Source organism: Hemiscyllium ocellatum, chromosome 32 (genome assembly GCF_020745735.1).
Source record: "Hemiscyllium ocellatum isolate sHemOce1 chromosome 32, sHemOce1.pat.X.cur, whole genome shotgun sequence".
In the NCBI taxonomy this organism is placed as follows: Eukaryota; Metazoa; Chordata; class Chondrichthyes; order Orectolobiformes; family Hemiscylliidae; genus Hemiscyllium; species Hemiscyllium ocellatum.
Genome location: NC_083432.1, coordinates 39710208 through 39731007, shown reverse-complemented (window position 1 = coordinate 39731007; position 20800 = coordinate 39710208). Strand labels below are relative to the sequence as shown.

Genomic DNA, 20800 nt, shown 5'->3' with positions numbered 1-20800 from the left:
ATTCTAACTGATAGTCATTTTATATCAGGAAGTAATAAAGGCAATAGCTGCCTGTTTACACTGCAAAGTCCTTATTAGCATTTTTTTCTTTATTCTTTCATGGTAAGTGGCCACACCTGGCAAGACGAAGCTTTGTTGCCAATCTCCAATTGTCCTTGAATTGTTTCAAAGAGGTTTTCAGAGTCATAAAGTGTGGTGCAGGAAAAGCACAGCGGCCCAGGCAGTATCTAAGGAGCAGGAGAGTCGACATTTTGGGAATATGACCTTCATCCGGGATGTGATGGGGGATGGGGGGGGGGGGGGGAAGGTTGCTGGGAAAGTGATAGTTTGTTTGTCACAAAGCTGTTCCTGAGCTACAAATCTTCTCAAGGAACCTTGATATTTTTTCAGAGGGGTCATAAAACAACCCAGACTCCAAATCGGACGAAAAGGCTATTGAGAGGCCACTTTGTTTATACAGTAACAAATGAGTCTTGAAACCAAAAGTTTGAAAGGTCTTTTTAAAAGCTGTTATAGTCAAGGGGGGCGTGGCCAGCTCTCTAGCTGTGCAGTTCAGCAGTTATGGATGGGAAGAAAGGCTGCTGGAGTCAGTCAGTTGAGACTAGAACTTCTCTCTCTCTCCTTCTGCCCTTCTAACTTTGACCTGTAAACCTCTGTTTCAGTTTTACTATGTGTTTAAGGGGTTTGTTTATTGGGACTGTTGTGTATTTTCAGAACAGCATAATTAAGTCTAGTTTGACAGACTGAGTTCTGGGGGTATTTTGTATCTTGTTCTTTGTGTTTCATCTGAATAAATTTTTTGTCGGTTTTAAAACCTGGTAGTCAACCTAGCTAACTTATTCCAGGTAATTTTCACTATACGCTTACCAAAACAAATAGCAAAGTTACAGTCTGGGCTGTCTGCTTAAGAATGTTTTGAGTGATCTGGCCTAGTCCCTAATAGGACGCAGGTGGGAGGTGATTGCGACAGGCAGGTGTGAAGGGGTGGAGCGGATAGGTGGAGGGAAGACGGGACAGGTGGAACAGGTCAAGACAGCGGTGCAGAGTTGGAGGATTGGATCTGGGATGGGGTGGAGGGAGAAGAGTTTGGAAACTAGTGAAATTGATGTTGATGCCGAGTGGTTGTAAAATCCCAAGGTGACAGATGAGGAGCTCTTCCTCCAGTCATCGGGGTGGGGAGGCAAATATGTCTCTGGTGGTGGGGTTTGATTGTAGGTCACGGAAATGGCAGAGAATAATGCACTGTATCCAGATATTATTGGGGTGGAAGGTGAAAATCGGGGGTGGGGGGGAGGAGGTTCTATTCTTGTTGCGGTTGGAGGGGTGGGGTTCAAGGGCAGAGGTGCGGGAAATGGAGGAGATGCGCTTTTCACATCTGCCAGAAATTTTCTTGCACATCCACCCACCTCATCTATTGTGTCCGTTGCTCTCGATGTGGTTTTCTCTACATCAGGGAGACAGATTGCCAACTCGTGGAGCATTTCAGAGAACATCTCTGGGACATACACACCTAATAATCCCGCCTCCCTGTGGCTGACCACTTCAACTCCCCCCCCACTCCACCAAGGACATGCAAGGATACCTCATCTTCCACCTTGAGACCATTCAACATGGTACCAACATGGATTTCACTAGTTTCCAAATTGCCCCTCCTCCCCAATTCATCCCGATCCAATCCTCCAATTTGGCACTGCCGTCTTGACCTATCCCACCTGTCCACCTTCCATCCCATCTATCTGCTCCACTGACCGATCTCAATCACCTCCCACCTGCATCCACCTATCACCTTCCTCACTTTCCCTGGGTCATTTCAGAGAACAGTTAAGACTCAACCACATTTCTTCAGGTCTGAAGTTACACAGGTGGCATTTGTGACTTATATATAGTTGACATCAGGTCGAGGATAAGGGGTTGATTGGGGTAGTGTCTGCAGAGTAGGTCTCTCTGGCTGTCACTCCTTCACCACACTTGCCTTACCACCTCTATCGAAGAAATGATGCATCTCTTCATGCTAATGCCAAAATGGCTGATAAGACAGCTACTAATACGTGCACAGATGTGATATCATTTGGAGAGAACAGTATGCCTGTTACTCCACATGGTGGTAGTATTAAAGGTAAATGGGAGTCTTTTACAACACTCAAACTATCATCAATTGCTATTTGTCATGGTCAAAGTTTGTGAGAAGATTTGTAGCTCGGGTGCTCATTGTTGTGGTTCTGTTCGCCGAGCTGGGAATTTGTGTTGTAGACGTTTCGTCCCCTGTCTAGGTGACATCCTCAGTGCTTGGGAGCCCCCTGTGAAACGCTTCTGTGATCTTTCCTCTGGGCATTTATAGTGGTTTGAATCTGCCACTTCCGGTTGTCAGTTCCAGCTGTCCGTTGCAGTGGTCGGTATATTGGGTCCAGGTCGATGTGCTTATTGATTGAATCTGTGGATGAGTGCCATGCCTCTAGGAATTCCCTGGCTGTTCTCTGTTTGGCTTGTCCTATAATAGTAGTGTTGTCCCAGTCGAATTCATGTTGCTTGTCATCTGCGTGTGTGGCTACTAAGGATAGCTGGTCGTGTCGTTTCGTGGCTAGTTGGAGTTCATGGATGCGGATCGTTAGCTGTCTTCCTGTTTGTCCTATGTTGTGTTTTGTGCAGTCCTTGCATGGGATTTGTCATGGTCACCACTACTGAAATTCACTTTATATTTCAGGCTTATTCATTGAATTAAAACTCCAATGGTTGGCCTCATGGTATATGAGCCAAAGTCCACACAGCCTGGACCTTTGATTAATATCCAGTGACAGTATCACTATGCCACTGTAATAATCAAGTTGAAAGGCCTGTCTCAAAGACTAGTCCAGGAACAGTTTTATGTAGTCACACTTTCAGAATTATATCTATGAGTCAACATCCTGGATTTACTCAGCATAATCCTTCAGAATATCCTGTCCCAAGCAGGAAATGCCTCGAGCTTGAGATGCTCCTTGGAATCCTGACAAATTGCCTCCAAAACCAAGTCATCAGTCCAATTTCACTTGATTGAATCTTTTGAGGGGAGGATGAATTGGCCAGACCTTCAAAGTGAAGTGTTGATCTTGTAATTACCAACATACTCATTACTTTATTTTTGTTCAGGTGTAAAACATGATGTGGAATGTGGTTTTCTGTATGGTGGCCCATGGAACACATACCACAGTCAAGTTCTTGTGAGACAGCTATCTTGAAATGTATTTACAAGGCTAACTATTTTCAAGGCTAGCTACTCACAATGCAATGGGACCACAGATTTACAGAGTCTGGGTTCTTTGCTTTGTGAAGTATTTACAATGAATCCATGAGAGAGTGTGACTGAAGGTGAGGCAGACAGCTACATGTGACATTCCAACACAGTACAAAAGCACATAATATAACTATTTGAAAGAGACAAACCTGTCAGGACTCTAATGTCTGCCAGGATACAACATTACCTTTTCACCTTTTAAGGATAGGAACCATTTTTTCCGATAAACACATACAAGATGTTTACCGATATATTCTGTCTACACATTCAGGTAATCCCTTGTTGGATGTACATGACCATATTTAGTCCTTATACAGCATCCTGACCCAGTGATGTGGATTCACTTTGCGATGTGCTATCTGTAGTCATGGATGGATGCATCTCATTTAGTGTAAACGTGTAGTTGTTGTCTGGCATGATATCTTCAATGACTGAGTCATCATTCTGTGTGATGAGTGGTTGATGAATTGCAGTTTGGATATATTATCCATTTTAGTGCAGGACTTAACCATTGCTCACTATAGCTTCATGTGACCAAGGCTGAACACAACGACGTAGTACTTTTCCATGTACCAATGGGGTTGAGTACGTTTCAACTCACATGTTTTGTCCAGGTTCAAATTATGATAATTCCCTGCATGCATGTTGATTATGCTCTTGCACAACATTTTAACTTCTTTCCATTGATGACTCACGCACTGTTTGGATGATAAGAGTTGGGATGCAAGAAACATGTGGATGTATCCCAAATATGGCAGCTGCTGATCACCTAGAGGAGTAGTACATGGATTTAACAAAGCTATCTGAAATTATTGGCAAATCGCTTTACATGTAATGAGCATGGATTTTATGATATAAGCAAAGTGTTCGGCATGACGTTTTGACTGAGGGTAGTGAGGAGAAGAAATAAAATGTTCAACATCTCCATTTCCTTCACAACGTAGAAGGGTGCACCACATACGGCAGACCACTATGGGATACAATTTGTTGAGACACACTGAACATACTGAATAGAGCAGTTAATGTACAAACAGCCACTGCATTTGTGGTTTCTTTGATTTGATACAAAAAAGGCAATTTGGTGAATTAGTCATTAACCAGAATATAATTCTGTTCTTGGACCTGGAAAATATGAGTTACAATCTTCCCCAATGGCTCACAAGGAATCTTGTGTGAAAGGAAAGATTCTCTGTAACCAAAGTGTCACACCATGTGACACCATTTGATGCATTGCATATTCACTGGCTCTCCAAATGCTCGTTATGACTTGATGCCATTCTTATCCCATTTTCCCATACTGATGCACATTGTTTCCATAAATTGTTGGTTGGCATTGATATATTTCACAAAACTTGATGAGATGATTGAGGCCTTTATCGACACTGGACCAATACACAGATTCACAAACCAATCTCTTTGCTTATTCTGCATCCCATGGATAAAATCTAGCATGTCTTGTCATTTTACAGATTTAAAATTCATTTTCCTTTGAAAATTACATGCTTAGACAATCCTAGTTGGTCTCTGAATGACCAGAATGAATGTACTAGCTCAGGACTGGTGAATGTGTTTAGGCCATCAGAAGATGACTCTTTTTGAGTTGTTGCAGCTGATCAGCATCCGATGTGTTTTGCCGAACCTGCTGTTCGGTTGTGGCCAAAATGTATAAAATGGTTACTAAAAGCCTCTCTTCTAGTTCAGTTTCAATAATATTCATTGCAAGGAATATTTTTGTCCTGAGCAGGGTTTGGAAGTCAAGAGATAGCTATTTAGGAACTTCGGTTGCACTGCACACATAAATCATGTCCTTGGATCGTCACAAGTAGACGTTGTAATAATGGAGACACGTTGTGAGAGGTATTGTCAGTTTGGAGTGAATCATGGTTAGCACGAATAACAAAATACTTGTCAAATAGATAGCTTTGTATCCTGCAAACTAGAAGAGTCTTTCTTTCAATTAGCCTGAACAGTCATTAGGACATTACAACCAAACCCAATACAGGTGCAGACAGACTTTCAGACTTTTCTATGTTATATCTACTTCCAATGTGGTGAGCTTGTTGAGATTATAGCAGTGAAATATATACTTATTGGATGATAAAGCATTATTGAGAGATCAAAAATATGCTTGTAATATTTCTGCTATACACATGGAACACAATGCAGAGAAGATCTTGAAGAGAAGATGCCTTGGTCACAAGTCGAGAGTATCAAAGGTTAGACCAGAGGCATCTTTGTCTTGTGTTGTGGACATCTTCTGTAAATATTCTACTTTGGTCTGATTAGGTCAAATACTGGTTGATGAGTAGATTGAATTAATGAAATTGATTTATCACTTATTATCATTGAAAACAAAGATCATGTTTCCTTGTTGCTGTCATGCTAACATTTTATTCTTCCAAGAACTGGAATGTTATCTGTGAAACAGAGACAACCTGGTAGATTCTCTAACCATTTGTTTTCGAATATACCATTGCTGATAGACAATCCAAATGGGAATTTGAGGAAACACAATTTACCAGAAGGTATTCTAAAAGTCATCAGTTCTCATGACTCTGAAGAAAGATGAATGGACCAATATCCATTCTTGGTACTTAGCTTGGTAAAATACTTGGTACCTGGGAATTTAGTTTAAAGCTCTTCCAGGTTTAGAATACCATGTACACATCTATTCAGTGTATTGTTCAATTGCCTTGGATATAAACATACATACAGTACCATCTTTTTATCAAAGCGCATGCAGCATGGTGGCTCAGTGGTTAGCACTGCAGTCCCACAGCATTAACCTCAATTCCAGCCTCAGCCAACTGTCTGTGTGGAGTTTGCACATTCTCCCTGTCTGTGTGGGTTTCTTCTGGGTGCTCCAGTTTCCTCCCACAATCCAAAGGTTAGGTTGATTGGCCATACTAACTTGCCCGTAGTATTAGGTGCATTTGTCAGGGAAAATACAGAGAAATAAGGACGGGTGACTCTTCAGAGGGTCAGTGTGGACTTGTTGGGCCAAAAGGCCTGTTTCCACACTGTGGGCATTCTAAGTTCAATAGCACTGCACTAATCATTCCGATGTGTGACCTTACAAATAATGTTGGAGTAAAAAGTGAGATCTGCAGATGCTGGAGATCAGAGCTGAAAATGTGTTGCTGGTTCCAAGGAACATGAAATTCGACATTTCGGGCCAGAGCCCTTCATGTCATTCCTGATGAAGGGCTCTGGCCCGAAACGTCGAATTTCCTGTTCCTTGGATGCTGCCTGACCTGCTGTGCTTTAACCAGCAACACATTTTCAGTTACAAATAATGTTGCCTTGTACCATGGAATACAGTTTCAGTTTGATCTTTTCTTGATTGTGAATGCTGCATTTAGAGGGAGTGTCAATAGCAGGTTAGGCATCATCTTTCAGATGTAACAGCTTTAAAGTTACCGATAGCATCAAACCTGGTCACATCACATCTGATTAAAGGCTATCCAAGTGATGGGTCCATTTGATGTTGCACACTAGAATCATTCACTTTCCAACTTTGTCACCTTATGGATCAACATGTGGATCCATGAATACAAGTAGACCAATAACAGGTGGTCTATCTGTTTCAGCCATGTAAAATATTTCAGGTGTCAATCCTGAGGAGTTATACTCACATTTAAGATAGATAATGCAAATGCATGGGATGTCAGGTCTGTTGTAAGCAGTTAGCGTATCTTGAGTAAACTGTAGCACACTGCTAGTTTCCTGAGTCTTTTACATGTAAAATGCATAAAGAGTTAATACTTACAATTCTGCCAATGTCAATCTCAGCAAAAATTGCATGTTATCCATTCATTTTAGAGTGTTTCAATTTGGTGGAGGCAAAGGTTTTATTTTTTCTGGAGGCATCCTCACAACATGTTAAGTGGCCACGTACTGTTTGCAAGCTTTAATGCTGCAATTACCTATTGGACTGACTGACATGCTTGTTTGCCCTGGACAGAACTTTGGAAACCTATTTCACATTATTTCTTGTTCCACCTTCTTGACATGCTGCTGAAAAGCAATTTGGGATTCTGACTAGATTTTCTATCCATTTAAACATAAAGACCTTTTTTAGAACATAGATTGCATATGTCACAAAACACTGGACACCATCTTGATTGGAAGATTGCAGGTTTGAAAAGTGCTGTCAGAAGGTCTTTGATGAGTTACTACAGTGTACTTTGAAGATGGAACAGCCAGCTGTCAATGTGTATCAGCAATAGAGGAAGTGAACATTGAAGTTGGTAGATGGGGTGTGAAACAAGTGGGCTGGGGAATCATGCCTCTAGAGTGTTGTTGGAGCTGCACCCATCCAAGAAAGTGAGAAGAATTCCAACACACACCTGACTCGTGCCTTGCAGATGGTGAACAGGCACTGGGGAGATAAGTGCTGAAAATGTGTTGCTGGTTAAAGCACAGCAGGTCAGGCAGCATCCAAGGAACAGGAAATTCGACGTTTCGGGCCAGAGCCCTTCATCAGGAATCTGATGAAGGGCTCTGGCCCGAAACGTCGAATTTCCTGTTCCTTGGATGCTGCCTGACCTGCTGTGCTTTAACCAGCAACACATTTTCAGCTCTGATCTCCAGCATCTGCAGACTTCACTTTTTACTGGGGAGATAAGTGGTGAGTTATCCAAAGCTGTGACTTGCTCTTATAGCCTCAAAATTGACAGGAGAAAGTGAGGACTGCAGATGCTGGAGATCAGAGCTGAAAATGTGTTGCTGGAAAAGCGCAGCAGGTCAGGCAGCATCCAAAGATTCCTGAAGAAGGGCTCATGCCTGAAACGTTGATTCTCCTGCTCCTTGGATGCTGCCTGACCTGCTGCACTTTTCCAGCAACACATTTTCAGCTCAAAATTGTCAGGATTAGTTAAGTTCAGCTTCTGGTCAATGATAATTCCAGAAACGTTGATAATGAAGCTTTCAGTGATAGCAATGCCACTAAATGTCAATCGGGTTCTCTCTCATTGGAGATGGAGATTCCTCACTTGAGAATGTCATTGATAGAGCTGTTAGACATGCTTCAGCCAAAGATACTATCCTGAGGAACTCCTGCAGTGAACTCCTGGGACTGAGGTGATTCACTTCCACTACTGAAACCACCCACCTTTCTGCTAGATATCATTAACCAGTGGAGCATTTTACATCACCCCTCGCCTCAATTGCTACTGACTCCAGTTTTGCGAGGGACCCTTGATGCCATACTCTGTCAAATGTAACGGTGATATCAAGGTCACTCATGTTTAGCTCTAGACTTCAGCTCTTTAGTCCTTGTTTAGGCAAAGGCTGAACTGAGGTCAGGAGCCAAGTGGTAAAGGCAGAGGTGGAACTGAGTGACAATGAGCAGGTTATTGCCAAGTAATTGATAGCATTGTCAATGACCCATTCAATCACTTTGCTGATGATCAAAAGTAGATTGATGAGGCAGTAACTGGCCAGGTTGAACTTATCCTGGCTTTTGAGTACAGGACACATCTGGACAATTATTGCCTGCTGGATGGTTGTGTGGAACAGCTTGGTTATGGGTATATCTCATTCTGGAGCATGTCTTCAATACTATTGCTAGAATGCTGTCTGGGCTTAATCTTTGCAGTATCCCATTCCTTGAGCAGATCTTGATAACACATGAAGTGAATCAAAGTGGCTGAAGACTAGCACTTGTGATGTTTGGGACCTCAACAAGAGGCCAAGATAGATTATTCTCTTGGCTTATAGGGAAGATACCTGGAAATGCTTCAGTTTGTCTTCTGCACTGATATCCTGGACACTTCCATTATTAAGCATGAAGATATCAGTGGAGCCTCTCCCTCTCATAATTGTTTACTTCTCTATCCACAATTCAGGATTGGATTTGACATAACTGCAGAGGTTAGTTCTGATCTAATAGTTGTGGAATCTCTTAGCTCTGTCCAGTCCATGCAGTTTCCAATGTTTGGCATGAAAGTATGTGGTTTTTATATCTTATGCTGCATGCTCATCGGCAGTAGATGCACTGGTTCACATAAATTCTGGAGGATGAAGCTAGGTGGTCATTGAGATCTGTCTTTTGTGTAACCTCGAGTGCAAAACACCGTTAGCTACATCAAAAGTCAAAAAATCTCAAAGTCTTCCAATAATCTCAAAATTCTACTACAGATCTCTTTACAATATACTTTCTTAAATTGCATAACTTCAGAACCTTGAATGTCCCCATTACGTGAAGCATGGTAGATGACTGATCATAAGTTTACCATAGTCCCAGAGAACCACAGGGCTGCTCTCTCATTACAGAGAGAAAAAACCAGTAGTGGTTTAATCCAAGGGTCACTACACATCAGGTGAGTGGTGAGGTTGAGAAGGAGGGACCTTCCTGGTAATTTCATCCAGTGCAGAAAATGAACTCATGCTCTTCACATCACTGCATTGCAAGCCAGCTGTTAGGCAGTTCTTGCACTAGTACAACCACAGATTTCGGGCCAATTCTTGGATTACTTCTCTATGCCATGTGAGTCCTTCACTAAGAACAACAGTACATATTTAAATACCAAAATGTACAAAAGTAACTATGCCCAAAACACACAACTGTCATTTCTGTTTCACCTTATTCCAAATTGTCCTGTGTGAAAACTGAGAAAACAGTCTGAATGATATGTTGCAAATTAAAAGATTTGCATGTGTTGCTATCACACAGTTACAGTTGGGTGATTCCCACAAAGTGACTAACCACATGAATATTAAAAGATAGCAACTGCTAAAGCATAAATAACTGCTTCAAGCCCAATAAACCCCCTATACCTGGTACTTCAAAACTTTACATGAAACATGTATTTTGGAAACTTGAATATACAAGCACTAAGATGGAATCGACAGGAACCCTTATAGCTAATAATTTCTAAATGTACAAAATTACAAAAATATGTGAGAATTAGAAGTTCCAACCAAAACAATAGATAAAGGACTAATTTAGAGATATTAGCCACAAATGTCACTTAACGAAGGCAGTGGATCGCACTATACAACAAAATTAGAAAATACAAACATTTTACGGATGTGCAGATCACATTATGGGCGGCACGGTGGCACAGTGGTTAGCACTGCTGCCTCACAGCGCCTGAGACCCGGGTTCAGTTCCCGACTCAGGCGACTGACTGTGTGGAGTTTGCACGTTCTCCCCGTGTCAGCGTGGGTTTCCTCCGGGTGCTCCGGTTTCCTCCCACAGTCCAAAGATGTGCGGGTCAGGTGAATTGGCCAAGCTAAATTGCCCGTAGTGTTAGGTAAGAGGTAAATGTAGGGGTATGGGTGGGTTTCGCTTCGGCGGGTCGGTGTGGACTTGTTGGCCCGAAGGGCCTGTTTCCACACTGTAAGTCTAATCTAATCACCTATTTAAAAAGGTAAAGGAACAAAAAGAAATGTACTACAATAAATCAAATCAAAGCAAATACTAAAGTTGCAAAAATAGAGTGTGAAATTGCTAGGCACGGAAAATCAAGCTTTAACTTGCACTTCTAGGACAAATGGTTAGCATACTTTCTCTATTAAGATAGTTTTCTTTCAGAGCGTTATATTAAGTTTTCATTCCTGTACATGCTAAAGAAAACCAACACTAGAGTGTGTACAGAGTGAGGATGTCTGGCTGATAACAAAGTTTAGTGACCTTGGTCATAAGGTCATGTTTCAAGAGTCAGGACATTCATTTTGAAGAAATATTGGCTTAAAGTTGATAGGTTGATTTTTTTTTAAATAATGAGGGCCAGGATACAGACATGTTTAGAAAAGTTATCTGAGAGAGTTCTGAGGATTTAAGTCCAAGAATCTGTCATTATAATTTGTTCCTAATAGGTTGTATGAGCTTCTGAAGATGAGTCACTGGACCTGAAACTTTAATTTCACTTTCTCTACACAGATGCTGCCATACCTGCTGAGTGTCCCCAGCAATTTCTGTTTTGTTTCTGATTTTCAACGTCTGCAGTTCTTTAGTTTTTTTTCTGTTAAACTGTATGAGTTTCTAGTTAATCATGTAACAAATCTCTTTGGATATGTTCACACCTCTGCAGCAGATGAGATTTGAAGCTGGACCTTCTGAGCCAGAGATAAAGACACTGTCATTGTGCCAAAAGACAGTGTCTTGTTTAATTGCTCGACCACAGTATTTTATTCCTCTTTATCTTCATTTGGTTCTTCTTACAGAGCTGCTGGGTAGTAAGCGAATTGTGTGCCATATTTCACAACTAACTAAATAGAACAAATGTATTGAGTTTAATGACACTTTTTGTGCTATAGTAAGTTGGAGGCTAAAGAATAAAAAAACCAAGATAGTATAGAGAAACCGGAACAAATACCGACATTTGGTATCCAATGTACAAGCAACAAACTCATAGCAGGTAAAGAAATCTTCAGGCTCATTTCTTTGGCCTGGATTTTATGGTCAGTAACAAAATGGCACCAACTGTGGATCTCAAGGGAAGCTACAAATACGTCGGGATCTCTGTGACATGGATTTCAACTTCCTCATTTCAAGAAGAAGTCTAGCACCAATTCAATTGGATTGCCAAACGTCCAGAATTGGGGATGTCATCGAGTATGATAAAAAGTCAATTTTGTTTAAGTATTTTCATGGACAGTAAACACGAATGCACAACAAACACAGAATCCCTTTACTTTCAGCTTAAAGTTTTCCAGATAGTGAAATAAATTATTAGGACATACACACTACCATGGATTGCAATCTGGGGCAATACAAAATCACTTGCTTCCACACATCCGACAGAGATTTACTTGTACTTCCACATACGTCATCTACTGCTCTCAATGTGGCCTCCTCGATATTGGGGAGACAGGAAGCCAACTTGCAGAACAACCCCACCACCCTGTGGCCGAACACTTTAACTCTCCCTCCCACTCTGCCAAGGAAATCCAAGTCCTGGGCCTCCTCCCCCGCCAAACTCCAGCCACCCGATGCCTGGAGGAAGAATGCCTCATCTTCCGCCTTGTACCCTCCAGCCACATGGGATCAATGTGTATTTCACCAGTTTCCCCATTTCCTCCCCCCACACCTTATCCCAGATCCAACCTTTCAACTTAGCACCGTCCTCTTGCACTGTCCTAACTGTCCATCTTCCTTCCCACCTGTCCACTCCATCCTCCTCTCCGGCATATCACCATCACCCCCACTTCATCTATTTATTGCATTCCCAGCTACCTTACCCCCAGCTCCACCCCTCCCATTAATCTCTCAGCCCCCATGAGCCACTCCCCCAATCCTGATGAAAAGCTCATGCTCGAAACATCAACTCTGCAGCTCCTCGGATGCTGCCTGAGCGGCGATGCTTTTCCAGCACTGCATTTTTTTACTCTAATCTCCAACATCTGCAGTCCTCACTTTCTCCTAATACAAAATCACTGATAGTGATTTCTGGATTACTGTATTTATCTACACACACAGACTCCATCAGTTGCTTTGGTTTCCGAACAGATGTGACTGTACATGGATAGTTTTGCCATTGATGCTAACATAAAAAGAGCAAATAGGTTTTGCTAAGCTCTCATAATAAACGTGACATTTAATTTCTGTTTGCTTACCTGAGTGCACGTGATCTCAAATGAAATGGTACAGTCGATTCAGAGACAAAATCAAAGCAGACATCAACAGCTCATTATTGATTCTTGTAAAGTTTCAAATGCTGCAGAGAAAGAAAGAGGAGAAACTGAATCAATATTGACATCTTGAGAACAACATGATTTACTTCCAGTGAAAATGTTGCTAACAACTAAAAGTTACATTTACATTGCATTTTCAACATACAATAGAAGTTCCAAGATTCAGAAATGAACAACTAAAAGCTAAGCAAGATAGCCAAAAATATGATTGAAGAGGTAGCTTTAAAGAAAAACCTTGTGTGGAGAAGTTCAGGGAGCTAACATCGGAGTGTGGGTTCAAGACAGATGAAAACACTGATGTCAATAACTTGGGAAGGGAGAGATTGAGCCAAAGTCCAGAGCCAGAACAGTTGTGGGGGGTGTTAATTTAGACAAGAGACAGCTGCAGAGATAGCAATTAAAAGGCATGGACATTGGAGGCATTGGGGAACGGAAAACCTCCAAAAGCAATGACAAAGATAACGGGTGTGTAGGATTTAATGCAGGATCAGATTGGACACCAAGCTTTTTGAATCATCTGAAGTTTCCACAAGCATATGTGAAGAGGTAAAGGGATGAGAGGCTGGCCAGGACAGCACTGGAACAGGAAAGTCAGAGGTGACAAAGACAGGTAAGAGCATTTCACTAGTAGACGGCCAAAGGCAAGAATGATGAATGCAATATTGAATAGGTGGACATGCTCTTGAATAAAGACAGATCTTATCAATGCAACTGACTAGTAATCCTAAAATAATACTAGAAAATGTTAGAAATACAGAGAAAGCTTGAATGCATCTAAAAAGAGAAAAACAGATTAGCATTTTGAGTGTCAAAATGTCTCTATTTTACTAGGGAAATCAGGAATTACATCATTGAATTTTCTGTCAAAGTGCAAACACTGTAAATAGAGTTGACAGCAACAAATTTTCTTGTGGCAACCTAATTATTCATTATGTTGACTCTACTGTATACATAGAAAATATCATTGTAGAGCACGGAGTAAGAGCAGAAGTAGTAAATCAATATAATCTGTACAAATTTTAAAAGACCCATATCAAAATGCAAAATATTTGCTTCTAATGATTTTTTTAAAAACTGCTGTGCATAAATTTCCTGGTGTAATTCCCATGCTAACTTTGAAAGAATCAAGGGAATTCAGATGGAAGAAAGGCCAACTGTCACACTACTGAGTCTCACCAATACGGATACAACATGCTAACATGAAGTGATACATGATTACCATATGTTCCACTTGCAAAACAAAAACAAGTCACAATGAAAAGTAAAATATATAGACACACGTTGATCTGCTGAGCCTGTGCCCCTCTCTGTCTGTTTGTTTTATTGTTTATGTTCCTTACAGATCCAACAGAAGAACAGTGTGTTTCTCCTAGACATTGAGAAATCTATTTCCAGGCCAAAAAATACATAGTTCCTGCCAGTTTAAGGCCTGCCAGCAATGATTCACTATGGAGTTCAATAACCCATGAATGTAACTTTAACTATGTTCAAAGCTCTCTCAAAATCCAGTTGTCTATACTTAACACAACTGCACATGCCAGTCTGCACGTACGGTAGTGTGCTACGCTACTTTGAAACAGCAGAGTTTAAAAATAAAACTGCAAGTATGAAAGCTGACAATCAAACAAAAAACCTTCAAATTTTAAATAATACTCATTTATTTTGCTGACAATCTACCAACATGATTGAAACTGTAAAAGCAATTGTTGTATTTCATATCTAAAAGTACTTAAAAGAAAACTAACTAGAATTTGCAGATTAACCAACGTAAGAGACCTCAGCAGACCCAATCTCTTCAGCAACATTCCTATGTACTTTTCAGCAGGTGTCATCAGGCAAAGATCAGAACTGAGAGCCCTGGCTGAATTTTCCCTTCCCAAGTCTAAGTCGATGGTAGAACACCTGTTTCCATTCTTCCTGAAATCAGAAATGCTACTAAGTGTTTGAGCCTAGGAACGTTCAATCTTATACACTCATTTCAATAGTACACAGTCACATAAGTTCTTGTTTGGGAATTCCAAGTCTGATTTATTACTAACATGGTGGGCACTTCAATATCTCCGCCAAGTCTTGAAGTGAAATATTTAACTCACAGGGAGTTACAATTTTAATAGCTTGTCACAGAGATTGTTTACATTACCAATTCTGACTCATTGACAGTGTAAATATTATCTGCATAATAATGAATTTCAGCTATGTTGATTTACTACTAAAAACTACTAACAGTTCCACTTCAGCTCCTTCCCAATTTCAGATTTGAAAATGTATATTCATACAAATTTTACACTGTCAATGAGTCAAGAACTAAGAATTTAAACTAGTCCCCAGCCAATTTATGAAAATACATATATGTTTTTGTAGCTTTCACTATGGTCGCTTGGGGGATTGAGTAGAGTATCGAAATGTAAATCCAAGTTCTCAACAGAATAATTTAAGCTCTCACTTCTGAACAGAATCCATGTTGGAAACTAGAAAACAGTTTCAAGCAAATTTGAAAATAACAAAAAACTACAGTTTACCATGAGACAAATGAGGCATTTTTGATACTATTGCAGTGCAGAAAATGTAAAATAAAGTTAATTGTACATAATTGTCATGTGATACAAGTGACGCACATTAGCTTAGATTTCTCCCAAGGCTACCACCATCAAACCTAGAGTCATTTTCACATAGATGCTGCACAGTTAAAATTGTTCACTCTGACTATAGAAAAAAAAACTAGAATGGGTACTGCCAAGTGATTTTTTTTTTACAGCTTAAGTGGATACATTACAGAAAGTACAGCTACTAACCACTTCAATGAAAATATTTTGCCATCTAACTAATGTGCAGTTGTTCCATAATTCTGTAATGTATTTCAAATTACATTATGAAAATTTAGTAATCTAATTTGTTCTCTGTAAATTCTGAATCCAATAACATTAACTTAGACAAAATTAGAAAACAGGAGAGGCAGATTTTCCTGGTCCTGTACCTTGATCTTCAGGATCAATTTTAAGAAAATCAGGTAAGTAATATATACCGCCAAGCATGGCTATTTTATTTCTTTTCCTCTACTCATTCTTAATTTAAATGGATGAAAAGCCAATTTTGTTCCCTCAAGGCCACATACTCTTCTCCACCTAACATTCCTGCATTTATTGCATGCAGATGGTAAATTAGCTCCTCCTAGATGTAAAAAAAAGTCCATGATTTGCGTCCACTTATTACCCCTTTCCATTTATAATCAGAGACTGGATTACTGGAGATAAACAAATGCTTTAATACAAAGGAATTTCAAAACAGTCTTAAGAGATTGTGCTTTTTCATACCATTTAAACTCTCTTGTCCTGTTTCCTTACAATATTCAAATGTATTAAGCCGAGGAGAAAGTGAGGACTGCAGATACTGGAGATCAGAGTCAAAGAGAGGGGTGCTGGAAAAGCACAGCCAGTCCGACAGCATCCGAACAGCAGGAGAGTTGATGGTTTCGAGGATAAGCACTTCATCAGGAATGAGGCTTGTGGGCCAAGGGGCTGAGAGATAAATGGGAGAGGATTGGGGTTGGCAGAGATGGTCACTAGGAATGTGATAGGTAGGTGAAAGTGGAAGTGAAACTGATAGGTGGAAAAGGAGGGTGGAGCAGATAAAGATGAAGGAAGATGGTCAGGTAGGACCATTCAAGAGGGCCGTGCCGAGTTGGGAGATTGGGACTCGGATAAAGTGGGGGAGGGGAAATGGAGAAATTAGTGAAATCCACATTAATCCCATGTGGTTGAAGTGTCCCAAGATGGAAGATGAGGTGTTCTTCCTCTAGGCGTCAGGTGGTTAGGGTTTGGCGATGGAGGAGGCCCAGGAACTGTATGTCCTTGGTGGAGTGGGAAGGGGAATTAAAGTGTTTAGCTACATGGCGGTGGGGTTGATGGGAGCGAGTGTCCCAGAGGTGTTCTCTGAAATGATCCACAAGTTGGCATCCTGTCTCCCCAATGTAGAGGAGACCACCAGTGCAACAGATGCAGTAGATGATATGCGTACAGGTGAATTTCTGTCGGATGTGGAAGGATCCTTTGGGACCTTAGACGGAGGTGAGGGAGTAGCACATGATTTGTTTGAAAATACCATAGCTTACAGAATGTTCTCTATAGTTCCTATTTGAATACTTCCATATGAAAACTCTTCCCAAACTGTTCACTCAGCAAGAGACCCAGTTTTGACCATATTTGTCAAAGAGAAACTTTACTTAAAGATGTTTGCAATGAACTAGAAGATTAAGGTACTATCCAAGCTTATTTCCTATCCATGTCTATTTGGCATACACCAGACAAAAAAAGACTCTGAAGGCATGTGCAATTGCAGCATCGGCTGAGCATGCCAGCAGCTGCTTCCATCACCGATGCTAACTGCATTCCGGCAAAGTCACAAACACGAACTTAATGAAGAGAAACACACTCTAATCAATGAGGTACTCTATCTCCTGTCTATTTCTGGAAAATATCTTCATTCCCTGTCCACTGTCACTTCTGCCCCTGCATCACCTCACACCACAGAACAACCAAACAAAGTAATACTGGCAGTTGTTAAAAATAAGACAAGATGTTGGGATTGAAAAGTTTGGATGTGAGAGATATCAGGTGAATCACTTCTTCTTATTCTGAATCTTTCTTTGACTAATAGAATGGGCCAAGCACATTTTGTCAATGACTTTGGACATGTCGCTCTAGATGCTCAGCAGCGAGTTATTTACTTTGAATCAAACAATTAGAACGTTATGATATATATCCAGGGCATATGGGACTTAAACTGAAGACAAAAAATGTTGGAGTCACAGCATGTCAGGCAGCATCACATGGAAAGAGAGCAAGCTCACATTTCAAGTCTAGATGACTCTTCATCAGAGCTGAAGTGATCTGTGGAAGGGGCAGTATTTATGCAATAGTGGGGGTGGGGTGGGGTGGGGTGCTATGCTGGGGAAGAAAGGATGTTGTCACAGCAAATTAAGTGATTGGAATGTGAGAAAGGCAGAACAATGACTAACCGCCAGACTGGATAGAACAGACAGTCCCACTGGAGTGGGGCAAGGCCCACTTGCCTGACCTTGGCATGCTGCAATGCTCCAGCGAATCACATCACAAACTACAGGATCAACATCTCATCTTCAGACCAGCACTTTACAACTTTCTAGACTTAACATTGTGTTTAGCATCTTCAGATTGTGAATCACTTCCATTCCTTCCCTTTCTTTTAATTTTACTTAAAATCATAGGATCATACCGTACCGAAACAGACCCTTCAGTCCAAGCAGCCCATGCCAACCATTATCCCAAACTAAACTAACTCCATCTGCTGCTCCTGGCTCATATCTTGCAAACCTTTCCTATTCATGTACTTAGGAGAATGTGAGGACTGCAGATGCTGGAGATCAGAGTCGAAAAGCGTGGCACTGGAAAAGCACAGCCAGTCAGGCAGCATATGAGGAGCGGGTGAATCAACATTTTTGGCATAAGCCCTTCATCAGGAATGTTGGGGAGAAGGGGGCTGACAGGTAAATAGGAGGGTGAAGGTGGGGCTGGGGAGAAGGTAGCTGGGAAGGCGATAGGTAGATGGAGGTGAGTGGTGATGGTGGTAGGTCGGAGAGGAGGGTGGAGCGGATAGGTGGGAAGGAAGATGGACAGGTACGATAGCTCAAGAGGGCGATGTGCAAGAGGGCGATGCATTGTCTGAGCTGAGAGGTCACCTTTTTTACATAAAATCTTAAGTTATCTTGGGACTGTGACTTGAAAGAAGTTCTGGGATTTACAGATTAATCACTCAAAACCTGCATCCCCATTCTAAGTGATTAAAGACTCAATAGCAATCTAGCCTTGTTCAATAATTCGCATCAGTTGTATGAACTTTTAGTATAAATTCTGTGTTCCACGATCCTGCCCCACTAGCTACCGGATGAAGGAGTAGAGCTCCAAAAGCTTCTACGTCCAATAAACCTATTGGACTATAACCTGGTGTGGCCAGGTAGATAACATCCATTGGCTCTCCTTGGTCCAACCTGCTCATTACTTTCTCAAAGAATTCTAGCAGATTTGTCAGGTATGACCTCCCCTTGATGAAACCTTCTGCCCTATTTTACTATACACTTCTAAGTATTTAGAAATCTCATCCTTCACAATAGATTCCAGGATCTTACTCACGACTGAGGTTAGGCTAATCGGTCTGTAATTTTCCATCGTTTGCCTTACTCCCTTTTTAAACGGGGTGTCACATTAGTGATTTTCCAATCCTCTGGGACCCTCCCAGATTCTAGTGATTCCTGAAAGATCATCACTAACATATCCACTACCTCTTCAGTTATCTCCCTTAGAACTCTGGGGGTGCAGTCCATCTGGTCCAGATGATTTATCCACCTTCAGCCCATTCAGCTTTTCTAGCACTTTCTCCTTGATGATGACCCCCATATTCAGCTCTGCCCCCTTACTGTCTTGAATTTTTGGGATATTACTCATGTCTTCAATTGTGAAGACTGACGCAAAGTAATTTCTCAGTTCCTCTGCCATTTCCTTGTTCCCCATTACAATCCCTCCAGTATCATTTTCCAGTGGCCCGATGTCCACTTTTGCCTCTCTTTTGCCCTTTATATATTTCTAAACAAACTTTTACAGTCTTCCTTTATATGACTATCTAGCTTACCCTCACATTTAATCTTCTCCCTCCTTATTTCCGTTTTTGTTGCCCTCTGTTGTCTTTGTAAGCCTCCCAATCATTTGGCTTCCCACTGCCCTTTGCTACATTGTATGCTTTCTCTTTTGCTTTTATGTCATCCCTGATTTCTCTGGTCAGCCACAGTTGCCTTATCTTCTCTGTACCATGTTTCTTTTTCCTTAAGATGAATCTCTACTGTGTCTCCTAAACAATTCCCAGAAACCCCTGCCATTGCTGTTCCACTGTCTGTCCTGCTAGGCTCCTCTCCCAGTCAATTCTATCCAGCTCCTCCCTCATGCTTCTGTAGTTGCCTTTATTCAGCTGTAATATCATTATCCCCGATTCTATCTTCTCCCTCTCAAATTGCAGAGTAAATTCAATCATATTACGATCACTGCCCCCTACGGGTTCCTTTACTTTTACCTCCCTTATCAAGTCTGCCTCATTGCACAGCATTAAATCCAGTATTGCCTGTTCCCTAGTGGGCTCCACCACAAGCTGCTCCAAAAGGCCACCTTGTAGACACTCCACAATTTCTTACAATTCATTACAAATCTGATTTTCCTAGCCATCTGCATAATGAAACCCCCCCCCAAACTTTGCCTATCCTATGCATTTTTTCTATCACCTGGTGTATCTTGCACCCCAACTCCTGACTACTGTTTGGAGGCCTATACATAACTCCAACTATGGTATTTTTACCTTTGCAGTTCCTTAATTCTACACCATCTGACCCTACTTTGTTTCTTGCTACTGATTTAATTTCATTTCTTACTAAAAAGACAACCCCATCTCCTCTGCCCACCTGCCTATCTTCAATAAGATGTACATCCTTGAATATTCAGCTCCCAATCCTGATCCTCCTGCAGCCACATCTCCATGATGCCCACCACATCATACCTGCCAATTTCGATCTGCATATGTTCATCTACCTTATTCCGTATACTGCATGCATTCAGATATAACACCTTCAGTCCTGTATTAACCATCCCTCATCTCATTGTCATTCACTTGTCCATTCATTTCTCTCTTAGCAGACACCAAAGGACCAGCTGGGTATTTCCAGCATTTTGTTTTTCTCACTGATATTACACCCTACTACTGCATTGATCACACACTAAAATTCCAGATTTCAAGAGGTTTATCCCTGCACAGACAAATAATAACTACCTCTATCAACATTTACAATTACTCATTTCCTTAACATTTGCACTC

General features: G+C 41.2%; 1 protein-coding gene across 5 annotated transcripts in view; it reads right to left on the bottom strand.

Moving 5' to 3' along the window:
* Positions 1-20800, bottom strand: part of raraa (retinoic acid receptor, alpha a) — a 564031-nt gene that overhangs the window by 473711 nt on the left and 69520 nt on the right. For all 5 annotated transcript variants that reach the window (XM_060848780.1, XM_060848777.1, XM_060848785.1 and 2 more), the window contains exon 2: positions 12836-12936. The gene's annotated coding sequence lies outside the window, so the exon portion shown is untranslated. The remainder of the gene's footprint in view (positions 1-12835; positions 12937-20800) is intronic.